A 17,068-nucleotide genomic window follows, 5' to 3' on the forward strand; every position below is an offset into this window, starting at 1 on the left:
GCTGTGTTATGCATAGATGTTGTAAGTGTAGGTAAGGTATGACTATGGTAGGTGACAGTAGTAGTATGAGTCCAATGCTGGAAATGCATACAGAGGTGAAGCAAATGCATAAAAATACATGAAAATGCAGGGGTGGCTGCGAAGGGATGGAAATGGTTGTAGCAGTGAAGTAGGCTGTTAGTGTTGATGGCATGTGGTGAAGCATAGGTGACCGATTCCTGTAATGGTGTAGGGAAGGATGTGTGTGCGAGTGGCATAATAGTGAAGATATACAAGGAGCAAGCTATATACAAATAAATATTGTTGTGATGTGGTATGACAGGTAATATGAAAAGAAGTGACAATGTAGCAGAGTGGAGATGTACCGCTTGGTGTGGAAAGGATGGAGGGAGGAGAGAGAATACTTTTGACAGAATATACATCAACTTCGCAAAAGATGCAGAAATCTGATCCTTAAGACCGGAGTTGAGCATGCTTCAGATCGGTGCTATACATCTTGAGATCAATTTTACTCACGAAAACGAACTGACAGTGACCAAATCCAGTAGGTCGAGGGATTCAAATGCTCTGTCAATATCTGATGGTTCTGATAACTTGGTTATCAATCGCCCTTGCTCGTTGTAGTAACTCCCCAATGCAATGGACCCGTAGTCATGTTAAATGCTCCAGGATAGTACAAGAGATGAGCACCCCTTGCAGTGAGTGTTTTAGATCCCTTGAAAGTAATCCTCCCTGGAATGTCACTGTCAAACAGGTGTATCTTTCTATGTTTGGCTTTTAGCTTTCCATCTGCACCGAAAATGCAATAGGTATTGTATAATCGATCATCACAATGCTTTGGTATAGACCCACCAACTAATGTAATTTGCTTAAGGCAAAAAACTTCAGACACCATTGGGGATGATGGGGATGCATCATCCCCAGGGTCAATGTCTTCTGCATATATTGGAAATCTCTCATTTGAATAGGGGTTGTTCCAGATTTCAGGTAGGACAACCAATTGAGCACCCTTTTCTGTAGCTTCTTCAATTACTTCACGTGTACGAGCAATGTTTTTTTTTTTTATCTTCAGCAACCAACAACTGGCAAAGAGCAATCTTGAACTGCTACATGAGGATCGTGAAATACATAGAGGAACCCAACTTTCTTCTGTGTAACTTGGCATTTATATCTGCTTGCTTACTCACAAGCGGTTCAACAACAGTTGAATGGCCACGGTCTGCCGTGGTCCTTCCATCACTATCCTTCAAATTCAACGCAGCTCCATGCTCAAGATGCTTTCTCAGGCCATCCAGCTCCCCCTCTCTCGCAGAGGCATGGATAGCATTTAGCTTCCATCATTATCCTTTAATGTTGAGGTCACCGCCACGGTTGATGAGACGTTCACAGATCGCCTGGCAATCACGCAAGGCCCATTTTGGTGACAGAGTGATCTTTGATCACTGTAGAACACAATTGTGAGAGCATGTGCATCTCTTCAGAAGGAGGCTACTAGCAACTGGAGTTACAGATGATCCCCACGAATCTCATGTGTAGAGAGTGGGGTAATGTAGCTGCTATCAGAATCGAGTGTAGGGAGCATTTGAAGATCACTCGGTCATTCCAGGCTTGGAATCACCAAATCTACACCGAGCACTTGAACGAAATGATACTTTTGCTTGGAACACGATGCTTCTGAGTGGCTTGAAATTACTATTCACATGGCCATTCAAACGGAAATGGTCAGAGACCATTGCTCCATGAGACAACATTACATGGGTAGGAAGTGGATTTATGGAGGGAAGTTTTGTGAGAGTGACTTCAGACCACGTATCGCTTCTTTCAGAGAGAGAGAGATGGTATCTAACACCCGTGCTTTACAAACACTTACACACCCAGATGTTTGACAAAAACGAGAATAGAGCAGGAAATTAAAGTGCAACGAGAAGGGGAAACTTAAAATGTAGATCAGGGATCTGGGCATAAACAAGTAACCAAAATCAAAAGGCAACAAAATGGGAAATCAACAGCAGGGGTTAAACGCAAATAAGAAAACAAAGATAAAAGAGGTTAGAATGCAGAAAGGGGATTTAAATCTACATGGTGATTGAGATCAACAAACAAACAGGAAGAGGATTGCGTAAAGGGGAAAGAACAAATATATATATATATATATATATATATATATATATATATATATATATATATATATATATATATATATATATATAGAATTTAGAAAATGAAAAAGATGGCTCTTACCTTGACCTTTCGTTGTAAGATTAACTTGGATTATTGGAGCCGAACGAAGACACAATAGTGAAAAGAAGGGTCACGGATCCCCTTCTTCGTCTGTATGCTCTTTTTTTAAAGAAGAAGATGATGGTTCGAGAGAAGTTCAGTTGTCGATGAAAGGTAGAAAATGAGAGGTTCATTTGAAGATCAACGGCAGTGGTAGGAGAAGGCGGGTGCGCGGGAAGGAGCTGTTGTCATTTTCCTAAAATTCCTAAGGGGGGCTCCTTTCAAAATTTTTCTAAAAAGGTGGTTTAAAAAGTGATTTTCAAAAAGGTTTTTTTTTAGAAAAAGGTTTTTGCAAAAGAATGGTTTTTTTTTTTTTAAAAGTGGTTTTTTTGGTTTTCAAAAAGAAGGTTTCTTTTGAGAAATTTTCTAAAAAATAGTTTAATATGAGGTTTTTAGTAAAGGTTAACTTCAAAAAGCTAGAAATTATTTGTTTTTCTCGTAACTTTTGAATTTTTTTTGGTTTTGTGTTATTTTTCTATTCTTTTTGTATATTTGGAATAAAGTTCTAAGATTGTACGAGAAAACAAAGATTAAACATTATTTTTTTGTATTTTTCTGAGAAATATTTATAAAAGTATTTTTCTGAGAATTTTAGACCATTTCGAGGAAATTTCTTTTGGACCCGAGTTTTGAGAAAATGTTTGAGTTTTTGAAACTCGAATCGAGAAATACACGTGATGGATCCAAACGGATGTCGGATGGATTGTACGAGCTATTTAAAAACTATTTTTGGTATTTTCTATAATTTTAATTTAAAATTTGGACAATGAGACTCAGATTTGGATCTGGACAATGGATCCAGATCCGAAATCAATTTAAACATATAGAATGAATTTAATTTCAGTAAAACTTGAGAAATGAACTGGAATTTAGATTTAAAAATGACTTATTTTGCTCAAAAATGAATTTAGGGACAAAAAGAAAATATTTAAAAGATTTTGAAAAATTTGGAGTGTTCACAGCTCTGCACTACCACTATGCATGTACAAATGCATATTTTTCTGCTCATTTGGTCAATGTTCTACTCTTGAAGGCTTCTTCATATCCGATTACTTGAACTCATACATTGATGGATCGGATGTTCATACATGTAAACAATGAAATTCAAATGAAATCAAAATAAAATTCAGAATAAAATACATGAATACTAACTACTTTATTTTAATATACATATGATACATCCAATACTACAGTTAATAATCTAAGAACACTAATACATAAAACAACTAGACTATGTTAGACTTATTCTATCAATGCAATTAATAACCTAAATCTAGATCTGAATCAGTAAAACACTAAACAAAATAGCAGCTAACCTATGTTAGAATTAAACTACGATAATCAATCTAATCTAAATCAACAAGTTAGCAATTACTCTACTTTACTCTATGTCAGACTAATCTAATTACTTTACAAAATAAAAGATACATCTACTCTAAATCAGAAAGTTCAACAACTAACTGTTTTAAACTATGTTAAAGCTATCTAATTAATCTATGAAATGAAAGACAATCTAAATTAAATAACTAAGTCAATAAACACAAGAAATCACAACTATTTCTCTAAGAATCACCTATCTAATTGATAATTGAAGCATGAAATTAAGTGAATCTCAGGAAAAACAGCAAGTGAACCTATATTTGTCTAACTATGTTAATTCTACAAACTAAAACAAACTAAACTAAACTAAACACATATATTAATAAAATGATATCTCAGAAATAATCAGAATAAATCGTCGTTCCCCGGCAACAACGCCAAAATTTGGTTGTACTTTTGGAGATGATATTTTTAAACAATATTTTTCAATGAAATACATGGGAAAATTGTCAACCAAAGATATAAAACCGACTTTCCACCGAAGTGGCGAGTACGGGTCAAATCCACAGGGAACGGGATAATTCTGAAATACTTCTAAAATAACACTTTATTAATCAAACAAAGTTTACAATCTATGTCAATGTTTACAAGTTACATTAAATAACATTCTAACTATGAAAATAAACTACAATAGGCAGCTAAGTCTTTAGCAGGTCTCCAAGGGGCAAAATTGTCTTTTCACATCAAGTGCAGTCGCACATCACAATTGAATTGCATCTGTAAACCTGTTCTAACTTAACAACCTACATAATAATAACAAAAAGACAGTAACTAAATCAAGAATTCATCTAAATTACATCTATAACTAATTCTAAACTATTTCTACATTAAACTACAATTAATTTAAATATATAAAACTAAAATTATACTATCTAAGTGAACTAACTAAGCTAAGCAACTCTAATTACTCTAAATACTGTTAATATACTAACTACAATGTTAGAAAACAGTAAAACTACACGAAATCAGACAAATAAGTAAAAGACTGTTTTGCCCCTAAAGAAGGCAAAAATGGATTCTGACAGCTTTTCGCAAAACGAATGTTTGAGGGGTCAAACAAATTCTAAAATTCGTCAAATAACTTCTATTCTGTAAAAGACAGATCCAAGAAACTGACACATTTTACAGAAGTGAAAAATACATTTTGGATCTCCAGAACGAAGCGTTTCAAAATTAGGATAATTTGGGAAATCGCAGGACCCAAAATTTGAAAATCTGAAAAAGCTGTTTTCATAAAATGCTTAAAACACAGACCAAATCAACTTGAATCGAGCTGAAAATTGGTCTGCAGACAGTTAACACACCGATGTGGAGAATAGAAAAATAATTTTTGGAAAACTCAATAAAAATCCACATAAAATAACGCACGCACGAAATAGTAAAAATTAGGGTTTTGGTTCAGTGCACTATTCATCCCTTTGAATCCACAATTGACATTTGGACATTGAACCACGTACAAAAACAGTCCTAACTGAACCTAACCTACTGTTAAACTACAGCAAACAATAGCAATTAAACTAAGTTATAAAATCTAAGAAATAACCTAACCTAAACTCACTAATACTCTAAATAAGATACCTAAATAAATATAAACTCTAACTAGACATAATATATAACATCTAATATCACTAACTAAATTAACTATCTATTCTAATATTAATTCTAAATTACTAAAACAACTACTAACTTACGGTTAGTCTAACTAGCTAAGATTACTTACTAACTAAATTAAACACTAACTATGTTAACTAACTATCTAGGGTTATTTTACTAACTAAGGTTAGGGGTTTAACTAAGGCTAGGGTTAGTAATTAACTACGGTTTAACTATGGTTAGACTAACTACTTAAGTCTAGTAACTAGCTAAGGTTAGGTATTTAACTAGAGTTATTCTAACTAGCACTAATTACTAACTAGGGTTAGTACCTATTTAAGTCAGACACTAACTAGGGTTAAATATGAACTAAAGGTAGTTAAGGTACGGTTAGGGTATGGATTTAACTAGGGGGCGATTGGGATTAGGTAGGGTTAACTAAGGTCAAACGAGGTTAACTAAGGGTAAACAACAAAGTACAATTAGAAACCTAAGGTTAGGCTAATTAACATTAACTAGAGTTATACACTAACTACGGTTAGTTCCTAAATTAGGTCAACTAGGGTTAGCTATGGTTGACTAGAGGTATGACTAGGGTTAGGTTAACTAGCTAGGGTCGACTATAGGTTAATAACTAACTAAAGTTAGACTAACTATGTCTAAACACTAACTAGGGTTAATAAGAGATCAACTAGGGTTAATTGGCTTTAACTACGGTCGGTTAGGATTACTTAACTAGGGTTAGTCTAGGTGGAGGTTTAGGATATGGACTTGACTACACACCAACCTAGAGTCACTAACTAATCTAACTAAGGTAGGGTCGACTAGGGTTTAGTAGGGGGTACGGTTAGGGTTAAATACCTAACTATGGTTATGTGATCATCGCAAAAAATTTCCTCACTTGTGATTTCTCTCTCTACCTTCTCTTTTCCTTTTCTTATCTCTATTTTCCTCCTTTTTGAAGGGAGGAAAATAAGAGCAAGAAAAAGAAAGAGAGAAGAGAAAAGAAAGAAAGAGAGAGAGAAGAGGAACTCTTTTGCGGGTTTTCACTTGACCTTTATTTGAAAAATATTTAGAAAATAACTCGCCTCCGTTTTGAAAATATTGCGGGAAAATGGAGAGACGGGATTCGCTCGTCGGTACGAGGTTCGACCGTTCCTGGCGCCTTTACCAGGGGTAATTGAACCAAGGATCGAATTTATGCCTTTTGCTTTGCCTAAGTACAATCTAAGAATTTATCCTAAGTCAAAAATGCACAAAGAATCATGCTTGTGCAATGCAAGAATGTATGCTCCTTTTGAAAGATGTTTTGAAAATTTCCAAGTATTCTGAGATGAACTTGGTAAAAGAATGAAGAAATGATTGAATTTAACTAAGAGCTTGAGATAGATCAGAGAAGTTCTAAGTTTTTGAAGTAAATCAGGATTTGGAAGAATAAATGAGAAAGAATGACTTGAAGCTTTGAAATGAAAGAAAATGAAGTTTCAAAGTCAAATTCGACTTTGAATTTTAGATTTGAATTTAGAAAAGGAAATGAATACTTGAGATGGAATTGAATTTGGATTTTTAAGTTTGGAATGGATCAGAGATAATCAAATGGTATTTAAGAATAGAAATGGATTTAGGGAGTTCAGATGAGATCTGAAAATGGAATTGGATTTGAAATCTAGAATTGGGAATGGAATTGGATCTAAAGATGGATTTAAGATATGAGATCTGAGATAAAATTGGGTTCTGGATCCTAAGATGGATTTGGATCAGAAGTCTAAGATCCAACATGTGATTGAATTCTGGATCCTAAAATGGAACTGGATCTGAAGTCTAAGATCCAAAGTGAAATTGGAGTCTGGATCCTAAAGGGGAATTGGATCTGAAAAAAGTGGAATTTGGACTCTGGATCCTAAAGAGGAATTGGATCTGAAGTCTGAGATCCGAAGTATAATTGGGTTCTGGGTCCTAGAATGGATTTGGATCTGAACTCTGAGATCCAAATATAGAATTGGGTTCTGGATACTAAAATGGATTTGGATTTGAAGTCTGAGATCCAAAATAGAGTTGGACTCTGGATCCTAAAAGGGAATTGAATCTGAAGTCTGAGATCCAATATGAGTGTTGAATCATGGATCCTAAAAGTGGATTTGGAGTTAAATTCAGAAGGTGAATGAAGAGTTCCAAAATTTGAATAAAATGAATTTCCAAGTCAAATTGGACTTTGAATTTGGGACTTGAATTCGATTTTTAGAAGGTGAATCAAGGACCTCAAAGTTAAATTGAACTTTGAGTTGGATTAGATTTTTGAATATAAAACAAATTTGGAATTTCAAAGTCAAATTGAACTTTGAAATCTGATTTGAATTATAAAAATGAATTTGAAATCTCAAAGTTAAATTGAACTTTGAGATTGAAAATGAAAATGAAATTGAATTTGAAAATGAAAGGATGAATTGGTTTTTATAAGAATTGAAGATAGATTGAGGAAGATATTTACATCACTTGGAGTTTTTGAAGAAGGAATTTTGAAAATATGATGCAGTTCTATCCTAAATGATGAATGAATTTGAATTTTTAAAATTTGGATTTTGAAAAGCTATTCCATTCTTTAGATGAATTTAAAATAAGATTGAAGATATAATACATCCTTGACTATGGTCATTGAATGTATTATATAATAATCTATATTTAAATTCAAGAGAAGAATAAAATACATTTGGTGCTTTTATAGAATTTAAAATGAAATTAACTCTCAATATACCCTGACTATGGCCATTGGTATATATTTTTTGAGTCAATTTTAAGTTAAATTCTAATAAAAGGAGAAAATATTTAAGGAAATATGATGAATTTTGAAAATGGATCCAGTGTTATTTCGTAAAAGATAAAAATACTAAGTTTTGTCCATACCCTGACTATGGCCATTGATGTGGATCATCAACGTAGGATTAATTTACCTTTTACGAAATGGTGCACATGTCATTCGTGTTCCACCAATTGTGAGATTTTGAGGATAATAAAAAAAAATGAGATGAAACACATGATTTATGAGATGCTCATACATTCTAATCTAAGCTAGAAATGCAAGTTTTCTCATTATAATCCAACTATTACAATTCTGAGATTACTATTTACAACTTATAAGCTAAGAAATACAACATTTTTATATATTTTTCTGCAAAAATGGAGTTAGCACAAGATAATAGGCAACATATATATAATAATAATAAAAAGTAGATCTAAGAATTGTCACACTAAAACTAAAGACATACCTGAAAGGTGTTTATTCTAATGAAGAATGGAGGTATTAGATGCGAAGCTACAATTAAGATATATATATACACATATATATACATGGTATACCCTGTGCCTTGTATGGTATGGAATGGAAGATATATACATGAAGTTGATCTTGGAGAAGGTTCTGGAATGTTATGGGATATGTGGATGTGCTGGGACTGTATTGACAACAGGAGGTGAGCAAATATACCTAGGTACAGCTGCTATGAGTTGCAAGGGCAGCAAATGAAGCAACAGCTATGTGATGACACTACAACTTAGTGAGTGTAAGGGAAGGTGATTTGATGCAGTATGCTGGAGGTTTCAATGCAGTAGGTGAAGCAGGGTGTGTTAGTGATAAAGTGTGTTGGATGAGGTATAGTGGATATAACAAGTATTGTGGAGATGGATGTTGTTGTAGGTGGATACAGCACGATGTTGCTATAAAGGGATTTCAGTGAGGTGAATAGTGTGATTTGCAGCATATGTTTAAGTAGCAGGAAACAATGAAGGTTGGCTGGGACATACAGTAAGTAGGTGGTTGGAAGTACAGGGGAAAGCAAGTATGGTGGTGGGTAATATTAGTGAATATACTTTGATAACATGAAGGGTGTAAAGTGAAATGTAGATATTAATGGAGAAATTGCAGAATTTGACTCTGGTGAGTCATCCTTTATGCCAGCAGTGGATGGGATTACAAACTGGGAAAAGAGATATCTGTGGCTGAACCTACACAGCATCACCAACAGACAAGAACGACTGTTGACAGGAGAAGGAACGGAAAAGCCTTTGCTGTAGGAATCTATAGGAGGGGATGGTGGCATTACTTTGTGTGGGTGCTCACAGGGAGGTGGTGATTGAAGTGCCACATGGATGGTAGTAGATGGGGCAAGATGCTGGAAGATGGATACGTGGGCGAAAAATGTGACAAAGGTGGCAGATGGAGGATGATGTAAGGTATTGGTGGATACTGAATAACAAGGGCATAGGCTGGGACTAGTGTAAGTAGAAAATGCACAAAAGTGCAGGGAGTTAATGAGAAGAGAGAATTCTATATCTCAGGTACTTCCCTCATCCAGACTAAAAGCTTCAGATTTTAAATGAAGTGGGTTGAAATTGACATGCACTTCTTCATGCATGCCCCGCTTGTTAATATCCTATAAGAAGACTAACAGAACATAAGTGGCTCAGTGAGACCTTTTATACAAAAATTAAAAGACAATTAACCTTAGAGCAGATAAAGAGGAAGAATATTAAAAGCATGATGATTTATGATTTAAAAAAAAAAAAAAAACTACTTTATGCACATGTACACACAGACTAACACAAACTCACTTGGCACGCAGAAAGGAATTAGGAACTTCATTGCTCATCATTGCTGAAAAGTGGACATCAGACAAATATAAATAACATTTCAATATAAACATTTACTCAAAAGAAAGCAATAAGATTACCTTTAAAAAAAATGCACATTACCTCAAAAAAAAAATATATATATATATATATATATATATATATATATATATATATATATATATATATATATATATTTGATGCTGGAGATTTATATGACTGCTGTTGTAGTGACAGCAGTAAAAGGCAGGTAACTAGAAGTGGCTATGTCAGGTGATGAATGTTGATGACAGATGGAGCCACAACAATCTAAATCTGTTATGAATGTAACGAGGCTATCCCAACCTATTAAACAGGCTGTGAATACAATGGTACACAATCATGAAATGAGAGTAGATATATGAATAAGATCTTCGAGGAAGAATAATACCCAATCTAATGTCATACTAGATGGCACTAGGTAACTAAAAGGAAACTGATCGGATTTAGCACGACGAAATATAGCTAAACAGCCCACACGACAAGCTTGGAATCTCCCAGGATGGGTTAAACCCATCTGCTGTAGGTGTTGATAAAACACAGGAAGATGTTCATAGCATTTCGACTATCACCAAAGCCAATACATACGCACACCACCATGCTTGCAATCTCAACTTTGATGAAAGGCGAAAGTATCTCTTTGCGATGAGAACTACCTATCCATAACTCAATCTTTTCATGACATCAACCATGCTTAGTTTCTTCTATCCTTTAGCTATCACAGCATCAGACTTGTATTCAGGGGATTCTCATGAAAAGGGACCAGACTCCTTGAACCATTGGGGTTGCTAAAAGGATTAGCAGAGCTTGGGAACAACTTAGGAGTTCCTTTTGAGTTAAGGGTAACATCCATACACATATTCCTGGGGACGTCTGTGTTAGCAGGAGATGTCAACAAAGCATGCCGAGGATGGGGAGTCTAAGTTGATCTTTGTTCGGCAGTTTATTATACAATCTATTAACGACACATCTTTCCAATGCAAGGGAAAACATTCAAACAGCAAAGGAAGGGTGTTAATTCAAACTAATGTTACAGAATTGAATCGGCGCTGCTGAGGGTCAACAAATTTCTATTATGTAATAATGAAAGCAAAAAAAAAATGTAGCAGCCGATTGAAATGGTCAATGGCCTAAAAAAAAAGTGGGGGAAAAGGGGGGAAGAAGGCAGCTAAGGTAAACAAAAGTCGGTAATCAATGAAATTGAGATTGAAAAATAGTGATCTCCAGTTGAAGCAGAAAACGATGCCATGCAAAATGGTGTTGTTTCAACCAAGATTTTATGAATGAGAATGGAATCAGGTGGCACAAGAGGGGTATGGGTGAATGATTAACACCGATCTGAAGTTGGAGACCGTTCAGACTCGGTGTTTGATCAATCAGTAATGATGGATGGTTAGGTGCATTCTAAGATCACGATACTTATGATAAAAGAAGCAGTTAAAAAGGAAAGTTGAACGACGCACCTGAATCGTTACTTACAGCAACACAATCCCAGAAGATGCAGATCGCAGAAGCATTTGATAACCTCAGTTCGCAAGTGAGGTGAATATATTTTCAGAAATCGTGAATTGGTGAAACAACTTGCAGAGACATACCACGACTCACAGAGATAAAAAAAAAAACTCATGAATGAATTATAGAGAAAAGAAGGAAATATTGGAATACGCAGATTCCATTGATGTTGCACGCCTATAACTCGATATTGCTATATGCAAATCGAGATTACAGAGGGTGCGTTAATGGGGCCAAAACGGAAGAACGGAAAAGAAAGAAAAAAAAAATTCAAAAGGGGAAGAAGAGAAGGTTCTTACCTGATTTGCTGGGACTTCGACTTAGGAGGGAGCAAGGCCTCTTGTACCCTGTTGTACTATGAGATCGACTTTTTCCTTTAACCAATTGGGAGAAGAAAATATAAAAGAAACAGAAGACAGGGAAAAAGTAAAGGGAACTTCAAGAGGCAAGAGGGGATGCTGAGGAAGGAAGAAGGCGATGGGAGGGTAGGAATGGATCCGTGAATCAGAAGAAGGTGGAGGGGTAGAAGACGACCAAGAAGAAGAGGGCAATGAGAAGAGCACATGGGGAGGCAGAAGACGGATCCTCCTCCCCTCTGCGTGTTCCCTTTTTAAAGAGTGAAAAGGGAGATCGAGGGAGGGAGGTGGTTGTAGATGGAAGGCTCAGAGAAGCAGAAGTGGTTGGAGATGGAGGGTAAGAATGAGAGGGAAGAGCGTGCGGGAGATGGCCGTTTCTTCTTTCTTAAATTTCCAAAAGAAGGATTCCCTCTTTTTAAGATTTTTGTAAAATGGCTCAAAAATGAGGTTTTTGGCAAAAATTCCATTTTCCAAGTTTTAAAACCATTTGCTTTTTCCTCAATTTTTGAATTTTATATTGCTTTTCCATTTTTTGCAATTTTTGTAGTAGAAAACTGAGATTTTAAAAGAAAACTAAGTTTTAAACACTAATTTTTTTGTATTTTTGTGAGAAATATTTACAAAAGTAATTTTCTGAGAATTTCTGACCATTTCGGGGAAATTTCTTCAGAAGAATGGGTTTGGACCCAGGTTTTGAGAAAATGTTCGAGTTTTGACACTTGAATCAAGAAATACAATGTGATGGATCCAAACGGATGTTGAATGGACTGTCCGAGCTATTTAAAGACTATTTTTGGTGTTTTCTTTAATTTAAATTTTGAACAAGGAGACCTAGATTTGGATCCGGACAATGGATCCAGATCCGAAATCAATTTAAACATATCAAATGAATTTAATTTCAATAAAACTTGAGAAATGAACTGGAATTTAGATTTGAAATGCCTCATTTGCTCAAAAAATGAATTTAGGGGCAATAAGGGAATATTTAAAAGATTTTGAAAAATTTGGGGTGTTCACAGATGCCCCTCTTTGCTACTAAGCCGGTAGAAAGCCGAGCTTAGTGGCAAAGATAACACTCCAAATTTTGAAAATGCCCCAGTCAGCAGATCTGAATTGGGTATGGAAGAATTTATTTAAAAGACATGGTTTTTCAGGTTTTAAAATTTTATCCTTGAATGGCTTGGGGGGGGAAGACGAAATCCTCGAAGATGATATGACTGAATAGATAGAAATGAGGAAATCGTGATGGGAATTTGAGTGAAGATCCCGAAATGATGAAAAGATTAGGATTTTGATCAAGTCTCATGGGTGAGACAAGATCAGCTTTTCAGAATGACTCAGGTTTTGCCCTTAACTTGGATGGGACGAAGATATATCAAGATACCCTGAATGGGGAAAGAAATATGCGAGAACCTTGATGGGACATTTTGGAAAATGCCTCGCGAGATGAAGTTCAAGTGTGGATCAAAGCATGGATTCCTCGATGGGAAGAACCATGATGGGACTTGGAAGGAAACACCTCGTCGAAACGAGACTCAGGTTTAACCCAAACCTAAAAAAGGAAGATACCTCGAGGCACGAGGTTCAGGCTTAACCCTTAACCTGAAAGGGACGACCATACGGAATCCTTGAGTGAAGAAATTATGATGGTACTTTCGGAGTTTGGACGAACAAATCCGAAAAGGGGTTTGCGAAAAGAGGAAGGAAATGGGGTTCTTTAAAGCTTTGAAAAAGGGATGATCTTGGGTCTTTCATTGCTGAGACTGAAATCGGCTTTTGAATTTAATGACCTCTTGCAGGAAGTACAGGTTTTGACCCTTAACCTGAGTGGGAACAACCATACGGATTTCTCGAAACCGTGATGGGACAGGAGAGATACTTCAACTGAATGGGGTAACTCTTCTGGAAGATATAAACAACGCTAAGTTGCACCAAAAATGGATATCGAATATTTATTTCATTCTTTAGAATATCTAGAAAATTTTGCCAATAAGATAAATTTATAGTTGACTTCAATGCTTGAAAAATGTGTACATGTGTGCAAAGATATTCCCCTTTTTACCTAGAGTATTTCCTCCAACGAGGTTAACTTCTTGGTCTTAAGAGTCAAATTCAAAATTTTAGCGCTGATGATTTTCTTCAAGGAAGCTATCCATTTCCTTTGATATAAGAAGAGAAGAAATATTCTCAATTTCATAAAAGCAGGTTGTGAAAAGACATTGATAAAAGATATTTTGCATAAGAAAAGATGATTTCTGGCAATTTAGGCAGTTTGATATCTGAGTGTTTTCTCATGATGATCTTCTTGCACTCTTTTTGAGTCATTGAACTTTTTCGGGCTTTTTACATCATCCTTCATTTGGATGTGCCTGACTTTTCTCTCTTTTTCAGGGAAGGGTACGTCACAAACTCCTTCATCTCGGAGATGCTCCGATCCTTCTTTTTCTCAGGGATTATATATGATATTGGCTCAAAGGTCTTTAGATGATAGCTGAAATCAAATATCATTTAGGGTTTGTCGGTAGGTCCATCACATCCGCCTTCATCTCGACGGTGATCCGAACTTTCCCTGGAAGGATCCGTCACAAACTTCGTCATCTTGGAGATGTTTCAAATCTTCTTTGGCCCCGGGGGTCTACTCGCTTAATTCGCCTTCATCTTGACGACAATTGAGAGATCCCTTTTGCAGATATTTGATTGCAACTTTAGAATGAGAAGATATGGATTAAGTGGATTCTTTTATGGCTCAGGATATTTCCACTGCCTAATAGCCAGAAAATCGTCTTAAAACATGCGTCATAGCTATGATCAATATCAATTCGCTTCTGGCTTTTCAATGTCATCGAATATTTATTTCACTAATCATACCGAGGATATTTCTTTCATCCTTTTGGTTGATCAACAGGAAAAAGATTTGAATTTTACCTCTTTTTCGCAAAGAGTTTCACCTTTTATGAAGAAAATACTAGAGGTAATCCGAGGTAATTTCTTTTGTGCAGTAAGATTTATTTGGAATCAACAAATATTTTTAGCAGATTGGCAAGGTTTTCATGACTTCTATGTGAAATATTTACTCAATATAGATTTTGATGTGACATTTAGTTGCAATTTATGATTTTGGACATTCTGACTAGTAAACTCGGATTTTTCATTTAACGACCAGCGAAGGAGCTGGAACCTTTTATTTAATGACTAGTGAAAACTGGGACATTTCATTTAACGACCAACGAAGGAGTTTGAACATTTCATTTAATGACCAGCGAAGTAGCTGGGGCATTTCATTTAGCGACCAACGAAGTAGCTGGGACATTTCATTTAGCGACCAGCGAAGTAGCTGGAACATTTCATTTAACGACCAGCGAAGTAGCTGGGACATTTCATTTAACGACCAGCGAAGTAGCTGGGACATTTCATTTAATCATTTAACGACCAACGAAGTAGCTGGGACATTTCATTTAATCATTTAACGACCAGCGAAGTAGCTGGGACATTTCATTTAATCATTTAACGACCAGCGAAGTAGCTGGGACATTTCATTTAATCATTTAACGACCAGCGAAGTAGCTGGGACATTTCATTTAATCATTTAACGACCAGCGAAGTAGCTGGGACATTTCATTTAATCATTTAACGACCAGCGAAGTAGCTGGGACATTTCATTTAATCATTTAACGACCAGCGAAGTAGCTGGGACATTTCATTTAATCATTTAACGACCAACGAAGTAGCTGGGACATTTCATTTAATCATTTAACGACCAGCGAAGTAGCTGGGACATTTCATTTAATCATTTAACGACCAGCGAAGTAGCTGGGACATTTCATTTAATCATTTAACGACCAGCGAAGTAGCTGGGACATTTCATTTAATCATTTAACGACCAGCGAAGTAGCTGGGACATTTCATTTAATCATTTAACGACCAGCGAAGTAGTTGGGACATTTCATTTAATCATTTAACGACCAGCGAAGTAGCTGGGACATTTCATTTAATCATTTAACGACCAGCGAAGTAGCTGGGACATTTCATTTAATCATTTAACGACCAACGAAGTAGCTGGGACATTTTATTTAATCATTTAACGACCAACGAAGTAGCTGGGACATTTCATTTAATCATTTAACGACCAGCGAAGTAGCTGGGACATTTCATTTAATCATTTAACGACTAGCGAAGTAGCTGGGACATTTCATTTAATCATTTAACGACCAGCGAAGTAGCTGGGACATTTCATTTAATCATTTAACGACCAGCGAAGTAGCTGGGACATTTCATTTAATCATTTAACGACCAGCGAAGTAGCTGGGACCTTTCATTTAATCATTTAACGACCAGCGAAGTAGCTGGGACATTTCATTTAATGACTTGATTTAAGATTGAGACTTTCTGAGAGACAAACAACACGAGGACTGATGAACTTGATCTTTAGATTTGAAAACTTGAGATTTGAATTTAGAAGATTTTATGAAGAGATAACCTGAGATTTGAATTTAGAAGGGATATGACAAGATTTAGAATTTATGATCTATGATTTAGATGGACCAGGTATGTGACGGGGAATATAAAAAGAATAAACTTTGAGAAGACAAAAGGATATAGAACTTTGAAAAAAAAATGTAGAACATTTGAGGAAAATTTGATTTTATTTTTGTAAAAAGAATTCTCACAGGTAGCATGGTTTCCCCTATGAGTGATCTCAGGATTATCCCTTATCCTGAATGGGGAAAAAGAATAGAATCTGAGAAAATTTAATGAAGGGAAATTGATATAAATCTAGAAAATCAACAAAGATTGACAAAACTTGTATTTACAAAAGAATCCTCATAGGTAGCATTGTGGCTCCTACGAGGGGTTTCAGGATTATCCCTTATCCTGAATGGGAAAAGAATAGAATTTAAGAAAAGTTAGCGAAGGCAAATTGATAAAAATCTAGAAAATCAATAAAGATTAACAAAACTTGTATTTACAAAGGAATCCTCATAGGTAGCGTTGTTGCTCCTACAAGGGGTCTCAGGATTTTCCCTTATCCTGAATGGAACACCTCAGACAACGAGGGTCAGGTTTATCCCTTAACCTGAAAGGGGGCACCTCGGACAACGAGGGTCAGGTTTATCCCTTAACCTGAAACGGAAAATAGAAGATTTTTATGAAGAGATAACCTGAGACTTGAATTTAGAAGGGATATGACAAGATTTAGAATTTATGATCCATGATTTAGATGGACCAGGTATGTGACGGGGAATATAAAAGAATAAACTTTGAGAAGACAAAAGGATATAGAACTT

At 35.6% G+C, this 17,068-nt stretch overlaps 1 pseudogene; it reads right to left on the reverse strand.

Annotated features, from left to right (window-relative positions):
* Window positions 1-570: 570 nt before the first annotated feature.
* On the reverse strand, window positions 571-1,733 carry LOC149840280 (omega-amidase, chloroplastic-like; annotated as a pseudogene).
* Window positions 1,734-17,068: the final 15,335 nt, after the last annotated feature.

This window comes from Nuphar pumila, chromosome 4, assembly GCF_984573655.1.
Source record: "Nuphar pumila chromosome 4, dmNupPumi1.hap1.1, whole genome shotgun sequence".
Taxonomy (NCBI): Eukaryota; Viridiplantae; Streptophyta; class Magnoliopsida; order Nymphaeales; family Nymphaeaceae; genus Nuphar; species Nuphar pumila.